Source organism: Calonectris borealis, chromosome 2 (assembly GCF_964195595.1).
Source record: "Calonectris borealis chromosome 2, bCalBor7.hap1.2, whole genome shotgun sequence".
Classification (NCBI taxonomy): domain Eukaryota; kingdom Metazoa; phylum Chordata; class Aves; order Procellariiformes; family Procellariidae; genus Calonectris; species Calonectris borealis.
In genome coordinates, this window is record NC_134313.1 from 80,032,817 (window position 1) to 80,046,649 (window position 13,833).

Below are 13,833 nucleotides of genomic sequence, written 5' to 3' on the forward strand. Positions count from 1 at the left end.
ACTAAACCATGTTCCTAAGTGCCACGTCTACACGTCTTTTAAATACCTCCAAGGATGGTGACTCAACCACCTCCCTGAGCAGCCTGTTCCAGGGTTTGATAACCCTTTCAGTGAAGAAATATTTCCTAATATCCAATCTAAACCTCCCCTGGCACTGCTTGAGGCCATTTCCTCTTGTCCTATCACTTGTAACTTGGGAGAAGAGGCCGACACCCACCTCGCTACAACCTCCTTTAGGTAGTTGTAGGGAGGGATAAGGTCTCCCCTGAGCCTCCTTTTCTCCAGGCTAAAGAACCCCAATTTCCTCAGCTGCTCCTCGTAAGACTTGTGCTCTAGACCCTCCACTAGCTTTGGTCTCTTCTTGGAAATGCTTCAGCACCTCAATGTCTTTCTTGTAGTGAGGAGCCCAAAACTGAATACAGTATTTGAGGTGCAGCCTCACCAGTGCTGAGTTTCAATTGAAGAAATGGAATATTTTTATATTAAAATTATTATTTAATATGGTTTTCTACTGTCCCTTTGATATGAAGGCTTAATGCATAAAAGTAGTTTTAAATTAATTGTGAAGTAACAAACTCTAGCTAACATGACCCTAGCTTCTCTGGCAGAGAATATGTGTAGAGCTCCAAGTTCTTATGCCTTCAAAGGAAGATAGGCTGCTGATTCCTTAGAAGCAATCTCCTTAGAAGCCTTTATTTTTGCAGTGTGTTCAACAAAGTAGTATTCCTTAAGGAGTTATCTTTTTTGGTACAATACTCAACTATCTTGAAGAAAAAATCCTGAGAGTAGTGAAATGCTTCAATGACACCAATAATTTCCACTGACGTTGATGTCACTATCGCTATTAGACCTTAGTGAATAGGCTAACTGCAGTGTTATTTAATTTTTTGTTTTGAAATGGGACTGCTTCTATTTGCATTCAAAACTACATTGACATACAAAACCCATCATTGTTAGTAGTGCTGATGGGTTTAGTTCTTATAAAGCAATACATATGTCAGGTGTATGTTCCTATTTCAAACTCTACTTTTTCTATTTCTATTCTTCTATTTCTAGTTCGGTTCTCTTGGATGCCTATTTCAGCACTATATGGATGGCAACATTGAGAAGAGAAGTTATGGCTGTTCCAGTATTATGAACTCTAAGTAGAGTGAAGATTCCCTTCTTATCCAAGTGTGCTTGTTTTGAGAGGTCCCTCATCCCTGAACTTGGACATCTCAGCAAAAGATGTAGTTTGTGCTCAGATAATATGAGGTGCAGGAGCCATTTTCTGGCATTTTTCCCTTGAGAGTGAAAAGTAGCAATGTGATATGCAGAATACTCAGCCAAGGCTTTTAACTGGAAGGTTGGGCAGAAAACCAGATTTAGGAGACTGATACTTTGGATAAGGAATAGCACTTGGCTCTTAACAAGTTAAATTATTACTCCAATTTATAAATAAAGTGTGAGAGATGTAATGTTCTTTCATTCCTCTTAGGTGTGCTGGCACCATACAGAGAACATGAAATAATACTGAGAGTTCACATCAAATATAGTTTCAGGTTTGATCTGTTCTTAGGGCTATATGATGTTTATGAATCCAGTATTTTTCGTCTCTCATTAGAAAGACAAAATGCTTAAGCAAAATTCTTTTCTGTCTTTATATGTAGAAATAACGCGTTATAGCATTTCAAAGCACTTGGAGGAGTAAATTCCTGCACTTGGCTGATCCTCAAAACAGGAAATCTAAATTTAATAGCAAATTGTGTTTGGAATATTGGGGCAGCTTATTAACTTTTTTTCCAAAATTATCCTAAATGTGAAGAAACCTTGTTAAGTGTTTTTTCCTCAGCCCTGTGTACACAGTTTTTATAACAGTATGCCAACAGTATACCTTCTTGCAGAAGATATTTTCTGTGTCTTACTGTTTGGGTTTTTTTACCTCAGTTTCACATATGTTTTACATTAGTTTTTGAAACACTACTAGCAGTCCTCTGGGAAGTATCAAACTAATTTTGTATATTCTCTGAGATATAAGTTAAGTAGAAATTTAATATTGGTTTAAATAAAGCACCAGTGTGTTTATTTCCCCAGAGCTGTATTTGGTCTTATATTTTCAGATCTATGGGTTTGCTGTGACACATTTTAAAAATAAGAAAATAATCTGCTAAAACAGATCCCATACTGTGATTTAATATGATTACTAGCACACTGCATGATTCTAATCTGCTGCAATTATGTAATATAATTTCATGAACCAATCTGGATCTTCTGATCCTATTACTGTGTGACACAGGAGGCTGTCCTGCAAACCACAGAACATTTGTTACGGATGTATCACACAGATTTTATGTCAAACCAAAACATGATTAAAATCTCCTAAGGCAAATAAGAACACATATAGAAATTTCTTTCTGTATTAATGTCCACTCACAAAATATCACAGAAAACTTCTTCCACTGCATAACAAAGCAAGATATTGCATCTGGGGCTAGCTCTTGGCTAGTACCAGATAGAAAGAGCATGCATATTCTGCTCATGTTTATTTACTTTCCAATTATGTAACAGCCTTAGTAGGAAATAATTCTAATACTTCTAATACATTATGATATAAAAGCATATAACTTTGTAATGATCTCCTAAAAATGAAGACTGCAGTTTTGCTTTGAATTCTGTTCTTTTTCAAACCTAGACATCACTGAGAGAAATAGGCTTGTGTCCCAAAGATTTTTATAGACATTATGCACAGAAGATTATTAAGGATAGACTGTTTGATTAATAAACTGACTGTAATGGTAGAACTTGGTTTTGAAATTAATGATTTCTTTGAAATTTGCTCTTTGTCATATAACTAAGGGGAACTACTGCAATCCTGTAAATGTAGTTTTGAATGGAGTGGTAACTTGTAACTTGTGATGACTTTGCCATCTTGAATTTATAGAATTAGTAAATCCAGTTTATTTTGACTGTTACAGAGATGAGTAATTATAATTGCATCATCATGAAGAAACTCCTGATAAAATCAGTGCTCCAGACAAATAAAAAATGTCCTCCTAGGGTACTGCATCTAATATAATTTAAAATATAATTTTTAAACAAAAGGGCTTGTTAGAATTGCCTTTTAAAAAACTATATAAAAAGCCATGCTTGATGGATGTAATGCTTCATTGTAACAATACGTTATTTTTGTATGCTAGTTTAAGAATGGGAGTGTTTTCTGTGTGGCTGTGTTAGTTAACTCAGTTCAAATCTGTTCCTTACCCACTCCCAAGTAGTTACAAAGAGGAGGTACGCTGAACACTTAATTCTGCTCCATATCCCCTTTATCCAACAGCCTCCAGGAAACTTACAACTATTTTTTCAAGCAATTTTGGAAGGCACCTGTAGTGCCCCTCTCCTGTGGTGATCTGGACATGTGTTTGTTCATTTTGATAAGCCTAGTAACTGAACTCAGTTGCCTCACTTGTTGTATGAACGAGCTAGAGCCAAGACCAAATACTCTGAGCTGAGATCGTCACTTCTCATGAAGCCAGCTGACAAAGACCCATTCTGGTGTGATGATCTGGAGCCTTTGAGCACTCCCTGTTGGAAGCCTGCTGTTTGACTTCTTGTTGAAATATCTTTATTGTCTTATCTTTTCAAAATGCAGCTTTTTTATTCTCTCATGGGATGTTAGCTGTCAATCATGCAAGCTCCATGCTGCTTTGGTAATTAACTAGTTTTTGATCAGAGGCCAAGAAATAAAAAGGTGAAGCCTATGTGAACTGAAAAGAGGAGGCTGAAGTGGAATTACAGATGAGTGTTGGAGACCCGATTCTCATCTGCTCATGGGTGCAGCTTCAGTGCTAATGGACATTTTCAGTGTACACTGACCAAGAACCTGGTCTTTAAACTGGGCGGAGGGGATGGGCAGAAATACATGGGAACTATGTTTTCCCCTGCGTTAAGGAGTGCTATAGACTATCATTCAGATGGTTTCTGAAGAGTTCTAGAAGATATATGTGACTTTGCAGAATTTATCCATTTGCTTTCTAAAATGAAAATGCTTTTTTGCTTCTGACTAACCTGTCACTGACATCTTTCCTCCTGTGCCACAGAAGGTGCAAACCCTCCTTACACAAATTTAAAAATCCCCAACAATACAACACACAACCCTTAAAAGAAGTTAAAAGAAATTTGAGAAGGGCTCTCTCTGGAGAAAGTGAGGTGTTATTTAAGGAGAAAAGAGGTGGAGACATAGGATGCTGTAGGACACTTCAGGAAATGAGGCTTGCTTAAATCATGGTCACAGGACAATGGAGATTCAGATAGGATAAATTAGTTGTTGTTTCAAAAGTCCTTTATATCCTAATACTTTGCTTAAACATTCTCATGTTTAGCTTTAAAAAGAATGCCTGATCATTGCGTTCACCAAAGACTTCTGAAGAGTAGACCCAGAGGTGCCTAAACTTATTATAGTTAGCTTAGGGTGAACAGTGGATAATCACATAGATATGTGCATGTGTGCATATATGCATATATGTGTACATATATACATGTATATATGTGCAGGTACTGCAGTGAAAGTCTGTTTCAGGACTGGGAAAATTACACTTGTCAGACATGGACCAGAAAGGGCACCTAATAGACTTGTTGAGTGCACTCTTAATGACCCTAAAGGACATTAAAATACATCCAGCCTTGATACCCTAAGTATGTGCTATCTGAGTGTGTGCTTAAAATTTTCAGAAGCCAACAAAAATTGGTTGTCTCTGTATTCTCATTTTTTATCCCTTTTTTTTTTTGTATGCTGTTCTTTAACAACAAAAAAAAAACCACCCAAACCAAAACAGTAATAGCAAGTAACAAAGAAGGAGGTCTTTAGATATCATAGTTAATATTAAAGAACTATGAGCAGGTAAGCAGATGGAGAGGAATCAGCTCAAACTGGACAACAATAACTGCAGTTAGAGTCCACTGATTGTACTCACCTACAATCTTTCCTGTAATGAATAATCCCACTGAAATAAAATTAAGTTCTCAACATGAATAATGCAAATAGCGTGTTCTAATTTAGATGAGCTTGTAAATGTTGGGATTTTTTTGAAGAATAATATTTTTGGAGCCCATGAATAACATTAATAATTTTAAGAATTAATACAAGTTGAGAATTATAATTTGAAGCCTTTATGGAGTGTTTAATCAATTAAAATGCACATGGGATATTTTGTCTTCTTATGACATAGCAAATATTATGAAAAGCAAGCTGACATCACCTTCCTGTAGCTCATCCATGGTTTTTAAAGGTGCTAGAGATGCTGGGTTGTGACAGTTTGTGGAAACTCTTTACAATCCTTCATACATACTGATGCAAAATGGTTGTTGCTAGAAGGCAAGCACCACTCTGCTTTCTCTTTTGCAAAAACTTTTTGGGTTAAAACTCCTGAGAGATTTAGAGCCCTGGAGGTTTAGAGCCAGGCGGTATAAAACTACCAGCCCAAGGTTATGAATTTAAGGGCTTCACCTGTAAAATGTGAGCATTCTGGCTCACATCCTAGCTGCCATCAAAGGAGTCTGGATCCTTAAAATTGTTCACCTTGGCAAAGAACTTGCCCAGTGGACAGTTGTTCTGAGTTAACTCTGATGAAGAAGTCACCCAACCCCTATCAATTACGGGACAGCAGGGACTCTCCTTAAGAACTTTTCGGCAATTCAGCCCCAGCAAAAGCTGTTGAGTGTCTGTGTGGACTCACATAAAAGGCTCATTTAGATCAATATCCTGTTTCTGACAGCAGGCAGTGATACTTCCCTAAATTGTTCTCCTGGCCCTCAGCCTGTTGTGGCCCTGAGACTTACTGGGCTGCAAGTCATTTTTGTTTTCCATATCCCTCAATGGATTTTTCTACCATGAGTTAATCCTTTTTAGAGACAATGTCAATTTTTGTCACCTACAGTATCCTCAAGGAAAGAGTTTCACAGCTCAGCTGTGCATTGCGTGCAAAAGGAAGCTCTTCCCTTTGGCTTGTGTTGTAAGGCATATTTGTTGTCCCTGGTTCTTATACTGGAAGATAGAGTGAACTTTTTACTGTTCACCTTCTCCATGCCACACCTGATTTTATAGCCACACCATTCTCCTCTCTCATCTCTTTAGCCTGAAGAGGCTATTTAATCTATTTAATCATTCCTCATACAGAATCCCTTCCAAATCCTGAATTGTTCATACCACTACTTTGCCTTACAAATTCTATTTACCCTTTTTTATGGAGAGACCCAAATCCCACACAGTATCTCAGAAGGTGGCACGCCATGGATTTACACCATAATGATGCTTTTTTTTTGTTCTCTGTCACCTTCTTAATAATTCTTAACATTTAATTTCCTGTCTTGACAACTATTGAATGACCTTTTTCAATCCGTCTATCAGAGCCCCACAATCTCATCAGATCAGAGCACAGCACTCCATAAAGAAAATTTTTACCCACATGCATCAATTTTCATTTATCTGCATTGAATTTAATCTGTTTTATTGCCCAGTTACTCAGTATCAAGAAGTTCTTCTTCATAATCAGTCCCTATCTTTATTATCTTGAATAACTTAAAACTATCAGCAAAAATTTCTAACTTGACTATTCATCTCTTTGCTACTCCATCATGAATACATTACACAACACAAGCAAGAACAAATGATAACTTCATAAACTGTGTATTATGAAAACTATTTAGGAAATTTATTTAGGAAATTTAACTATTTAGGAAAACTAATCATGAGAATATTTTACCCTTTTGCCATGATTTTCTAAGAATCCATAGGCAGGACAGGTTTTTGTAGGCAGAGGTAATGTTCTTTATTAGACCTATCAATATCCTTGAGGAAAAAAAATAATCTTGGGCATGCACCAAGGTCTCTGCCAGATCTCAAAATAGAAGTAGCAGCTTTCAAAACAAAATACATGTTAAGAACAATTAGTCAGAATTTACTTAATTATATATCAGTTAAATTGTCTCTGGAAAAAATAGGTCTTGTTACCTAGGGAGCACAGGGAACATTGGGAGGGTGAAAAGAACTGAAGGGAGAGAAAAACAGAGAGGGAAAGCAAGAACAAGAGAAGCTGGGAGAGAGATGAATAGATACTGATCACTTAAGGGAAACAGACACATAGTGTGTAGTCTGTGGAATATGGAGAGGTCAATGCTGGGTGAGTCATTATAATATGCTATAAAGAGAGTTCTTAGGTTTGTCTTTAGAAGGTGTTTGTTATGTTTCCTTTGTAGAGATGAAAACATCTGCACAAAGATGGAGATGGAGTGATTGTTTTCTGGGAAATGCCTTTCCTTGACAGATGGATATTTGTCATGCATAGCCTGGATATATGAGTTCATGCTGGTGCATAATAGTTGCCTGGTATCAACTACATATACGCCTTGATAGCATCTGGTGCACTGGATGAAACGTTCTACATTTGTCCAAGTGCAGGTGTAGCATCCAGAGATGCTCATGGTTCTGCTGTAGGGAGTATTCAGAGTGAGTAATACAGACGTGTTGGTGAGTCTCACTTTTGCTGCATAGGTACAGCCTATATTCTGTGTACTTGGGATTATGGAGAATTTGCTTCTGTTGATTGATTTCATGAGGCTGAGAAGCTGTTTAAAGGCTCAGGAATGTGGTTGTGGGAAGATTTCTTTCCAGGATTTTCTTCCAATAGCAGCTCTGTTTAATGACTTTCTATACAAGTTCCAGGGTAGAATAGTATGTGCTAAGTGGGATTTTTGTTTCCTTATAGCTAGATAATTCTTCATGTGGTGTTCAGGGGACTGTTAGAAATATGATCTGTTTTTCTCTAGGTATCTTTGTTGGATAAAAGTTCTCTTTTATTTACTAAGGTGGCTATCACAAAACAAATGCAATAGCACAAGATGGTTCACCTCTATCTTTTAGCTTTTGTTGTATGTTTCAGATGGTAGCTGGTTTATATAGATAGGTATTCTGGCGTGCAGGTTTTCTATGTGTCATAGTTGTAGGTTGACATTGTTTATGCTGACTGTACTGTACTGTTCAGAAAAGTGAGATTGGTATAATAGTATTTGGAGATAATTTGACAGAAAGGTCATATAATTGAACTTGTGGGGAAAACAGTAAAGGAGTCCAAATTTCTGAGCCAGGTGATAAAGATGACATCTGTGTATCTTAGATTTCTTGGTACTGTTATTTTAAAACTCTTCTTGAACATAGCTCATAGGTTCATAGGTTGTGGACCCATTATAGTGCTTATACGTATGCCTGTACCTGTACCAAAAATGACTCTCTCAGGTGTGCACATGGGTACATTGAAGCTGCTAGCCTGAGAGTGACACTGTTTTTCTGGAAGTTTTACTGATAAACCTCTCCTCTTTTCAACAAAACTGGAGCTGCTAGGTTGGAGAAAGGACTCTCCATAGAAGTCACTGAACTTCCTTGTCTCCACAGAGCTCCTCTGGTCCTGTTCAGGAAAAAGTCCTTTCCCTCGAGAAACGCATGCAGATATGTCACCTGCCCATTGGAAAGATAAACATATACGGTAAAATAAGAACCTCCTGTACTTCTTCATGCAGTTTGTCTACCTGAAGGAGTATATAGTTGCTTTATGTGGTCTCTTGTTTTCTTCTGTGCCCCGATAGCTCCTGGCGTCTTTTATGAATTGCCTTTAGGGATGATCTCCTGGTGATCTCCTTCCTACAGTAGCTTAAGTCCTGTTTTTGCTCATTTCAGTTCCAGGGGTCTGCTTGCTCCAAGCATTTCATCTCTCAAAGGCCTGTTTGTTAGAATCTGCATGCTAAAGTGTATTTAATGATCCAAAGATGGAAGGACTATCCTTAGTCTCCATTTTGATCTTGCAACAGAATAATCCTAAGGAAGAATTTGACTGATCTAATTTTGGACATCTGTGTCTGAGCCAGTTGCCTATATTACTTATGTGAGGCGAGTAAGAGTTGTGGTGCATGATTCATCTGATATACTTCAGATGCCTACCTTGAGATGAGGTAAATCATTCACTAGCAGTACATCTTTCTCCCCACTTGTTATGGAAGAGATCTAGGAAGGTAGTGCACATGTAGATATTTACATTGCAGATGTCTTAAAATAGATGAAGCAGACAGATCCTATTACCTGGGCCTCTGCCAATAAACAGGCCATTTGAATAGAGGGGAACTTGGCCAAATAAGTTCCTCTACAAATTCCAAAAATAGCAATGAATTTGAAGTGAGGAAATTATTCATCTTCTGCCACATGCATCAAGTTCTTTCCTATAGATAGGAGTTTTGTATAATGACAGTGCCTGTAAGAAACCATTAAACTCATTCATTTAAAACATAGAAGAAAATATAGTCCTCTGAGATGAATCCTAAACATTCTTTATTCCTTTTTATCTCCAACTAGTCATTTCCAAATTTTACAACAAACATAAACTGTCTCCCACGGCATTCTCCTAGAGAAGCTGGCGGCTCACGGCCTAGACAGGTGCACTCTTCGCTGGGTAGAAAACTGGCTGGACGTCCAAGCCCAGAGAGTTGTGGTGATTGGAGTTAAATCCAGTTGGCGGCCGGTCACGCGCGGTGTTCCCCAGGGCTCAGTACTGGGGCTGGTCCTGTTCAATATCTTTATCAACGATCTGGACGAGGGGATCGAGTGTTGCCTCAGTAAGTTTGCAGACGACACCAAGTTGGGTGGGAGTGTTGATCTGCTCGAGGGTAGGAAAGGTCTGCAGAGGGACCTGGGCAGGCTGGATCAATGGGCTGAGGCCAACTGTATGAGGTTCAACAAGGCCAAGTGCCGAGTCCTGCACTTGGGTCACAACAACCCCAGGCAACGCTACAGGCTTGGGGAAGAGTGGCTGGAAAGCTGCCCAGAGGAAAAGGACCTGGGGGTGCTGATTGACAGCCGGCTGAACATGAGCCGGCAGTGTGCTCAGGTGGCCAAGAAGGCCAACGGCATCCTGGCCTGTATCAGAAATAGCGTGGCCAGCAGGAGCAGGGAGGTGATCGTGCCCCTGTACTCGGCACTGATGTGGCCGCACCTCGAATACTGTGTTCAGTTTTGGGCCCCTCACTACAAGAAGGACATGGAGGTGCTGGAGCGTGTCCAGAGGAGGGCAACGAAGCTGGTGAAGGGCCTGGAGCACAAGTCTTATGAGGAGCGGCTGAGGGAACTGGGGTCGTTTAGTCTGGAGAAGAGGAGGCTGAGGGGAGACCTCATCGCGCTCTACAACTACCTGAAAGGAGGTTGTAGCGAGGTGGGTGTTGGTCTCTTCTCCCAAGTAACTAGCGATAGGACAAGAGGAAATGGCCTCAAGTCACGCCAGGGGAGGTTTAGACTGGACATTAGGAGAAATTTCTTTACTGCAAGAGTGGTCAGGCCTTGGAACAGGCTGCCCAGGGAAGTGGTTGAGTCACCATCCCTGGAAGTATTTAAAAGACGTGTAGATGAGGCCCTTAGGGACATGGTGTAGTGGGCATGGTGTGTTGGGTTGACGGTTGGACACGATCTTAGAGGTCTTTTCCAACCTTAATGATTCTATGATTCTATGATTCTATAAACACAAGGCAAAAAAAAAAAGTTAAAAAAAAAAACCAAACCGAACCAAAACAAAAAGAACCTCTGATCAGAAACTGGAAGCAAGGAATTTTATGGAAATGGACTGTATTCAAACACATTCTTGAGTAAGTAGTCAGGAAACACTGACTATTGTCTAACACATCCAAACTGTGCAGGGATGGAAGGCAGAGGACAATAAAATTCTGGAATTTATTGGAATTTTTAATGCTTTTGTTGAGGCTTTGGGTAGCTGGCTGTCAACACCTGGATTGTAATAAAGGCTGTCTTCTTTTTATTCAGAAGTTTGACTGTCAGAAGGCAAATTCTTTATATTGATTGTAAGAACACTTAGCTGAATATGATTCTGCACTTACTTGTTGAAATCTACCATCAATACTAAACTTCCTTGAAGAAGGAAGTTCACAGTGTTAGCTCTTTCATCTTAATATGACAGCCTTTCATTCTCACAGTCAAACAGTTTTAAGCTAAGAATAGTTTTCGGATTGCTGCTTGGTCCTTCAAGCTCTGGTATTTAACCAGTCTGTAAAATGGAGCTAACTAGTGTTAGACATTCGTAGATACTTTGTGCTGGACTAAAGGAAGCAGAAGTCTTGTCAAGATGGTGGCAGAATAGTCCCTTCTTTTTTGCAGGTAGAGTTCAGTGAGTCTGAAATGGGAAGCAGACTATGCTATGATAAACAGGTCTAGAAAGAGGGGATTAGGCACTGGACCTGCTTCAGCATGGCACTGTGGAACTGGCAGATCCCAGGCTGTTTGGTCTCCAGCTCCAGTAACACCGTCTCAGCAAACTTTACAGAGGTCTCCTTTTCTTCTAACTCTACTTGCTGCAGTGTCTCCTGCTTGTGAAACACAGTGGGAGAATGTGGGAATGTCTGAAATATCAGCAGGCAGAAAGGTGAACTTTGGCCCATGGCTCCAAGTCCATAGGGTCCTCCGACTGCAGACATTTAGCTTAGACTTAACCCTGTGGCTACTGATAACTGAACTACAGAGAAGTCTTGCTGTACTGCATGAAAAGGAAACATAATATTTCTATGCTATTTTACTTTTGCGTCAACTTTCCATCCTGATTTTATTTACAGCTTGCCTCAACAAGTGTGTTGGGAGCTTCAGAAGTCATTGTTTTCCAGAACTGTGTGGCAATCATGGGTGTAGTGGAGGTATTTTTCGTGAAAGCTGTACGTACTTCTAGAGCTCTTCTGGGAGATGTGCCCAGTTCCATGATTTGTTTTCAACCCAGAATGAGGGATGTAGGTAGAACTGTACTTACTATGAAATAAGGTGTCTGCAAGAAATCTGGGAGTTTGTGTATCATATGTACCAACCTTTAAGGAGAGGTCCAGTACTGGCCAGACTGGTAGCATGGTAGCTGTAGAGAAGTCAGTGAGAAAATTATAGATATCCATAGATTTATTGAGTCAAGCACTGCTACATTTCTAAATGCAACAGTAGTGATCCATGGAAGAAGTGAGTCCTATTCTTCCCCAGACAGAATGATGGAGAATGGATGATGGAGTTACCAGCTCAGCAAGTATTTTCTGTGAAGACTTTTTGTGCTGATGCATTGACTAAGTCATGGAAAAAAGTCCTCATATAAAGCAAATTCATAGCCTGAGATCTCTGTTATTATCTGTGCAACTAATATATTTTTATCTATTTCACAATTTAACTGGGCCATTAACAGGCAATTGCATTATAAATCTGCAGTTGCAAATACAGGGAGCTGTTCTTATTCACTGAATTTCATACTATTGCCGTTTAACTTTCCAAGCTTCTTTGGTATGACTCCAGCTTATTTCTAACTTATTCTTCCCCCCACACACACGCCTTCTTCCCTTCTTTGGTCTGCACTTTTTCACTAGCTCAGAAAAGAACAGAGCAGCTATAAACATATTATACAAAAATGTGAGGAAGCTTTTTTCATCAGACATCAGCCTGTTGATGAATTGCTTACAGCAGCTCTAATTTAAACTAATAGCATATGCTGGAACTAAGACAAATTATGAAGTGTCCAACAAGTAAGGTAGAGAATGTGAACGTGCTCTGAAAAACAGTTTTAAAATGCACGTGATGGATTAAATGAACTGTGGCATTCAGGCAGAGTATGACAGTTTCGCTGATATTTTGAAGGACTGCTGTAAGTTAAATGATGGAAGACATTCAGATGAATATTGAAAATAGTCAAAACTAGGAAAAGTATTGAACTAATAATATAAGAAGTTCACAAAGTCCAAGAGGGAAAACTTGAAAAATGAGACTATGTAAATAGCCTGCTCCTCCCCATACTGCCCCCCCCACAAAAAAAAAAAAAAACAAACAAAAAAACAAACAAAAAACACCACCACCCAAAAAAACAAAACAAAACAGACAAACGAGCAACCAAGGAACCATGAATCAGCTCACCAGCTCTCAGGAGAAGGAGCAATCAGAACCTCTGCAACCTGAGTGAGAAGAAACGGCAATACAGTGGAAATTTCTGTTGTCAGCTAGGTAGTAGTCCCTAACTCTGGAAGTCAATGATGAGAAAATAGGAAACTGAAGACATTCTTTCCCAATGCGACAGAAGAATCCATGACCTGCTGCACTACAAGCCTTTAATGAAGGTAAACCTGGTAGCTATACTATACAAATCATTGCTGGATTCTATGTATTATTCAAGTACGCAATTGCCAGGTGGAGAGGGCAAGGCCCTTGCTTGATGCGTGGTCTAGTCTATTCCTGCTCTCTCTAGTACTCTGAACATCCAAAAGAAGGCATGGATAGGAAGAATTACAGACATATCTAAGTATTGGCCTCCAAAGCTAGCTGACTGTGTGGGAAAGGTCCTCATAAAGGAAAAGTGACCAATAGACAGTCTCTGAATCCACTGGTCTGCTTTGCTCTCTGAGGCAGAAAGCCCAGACTGGTGCGTGAGGGCAAAACTCATGTCTTGTACAAAAACACACTGTCATATTAGCCTAGGCGAAAAGTGGTTCCACCTTTTACTCATCCTAAACAGCAACTCACTGTACATCTTTCTATTACTTATGGTATTATTCACTGCCACCATCTTGTCAACCAGCTCTTACTGAAATGACATGGAAAGAGAAGGAGTGTTGCATAGCCTACTATAAAAAGACGATAAAAAAGATATGTAAAGATAAAGATGATAAAGATAAAAATATAAAGGACCTTCAAAGATAAAGGAACCTACTCAGATTTTAGAAGAAGACTGACTGTGTAGTTACATTGAAGAAAACTGATGTCTAGGAAAGGCAGAAATATCACAAGGAGCAATAACAAAT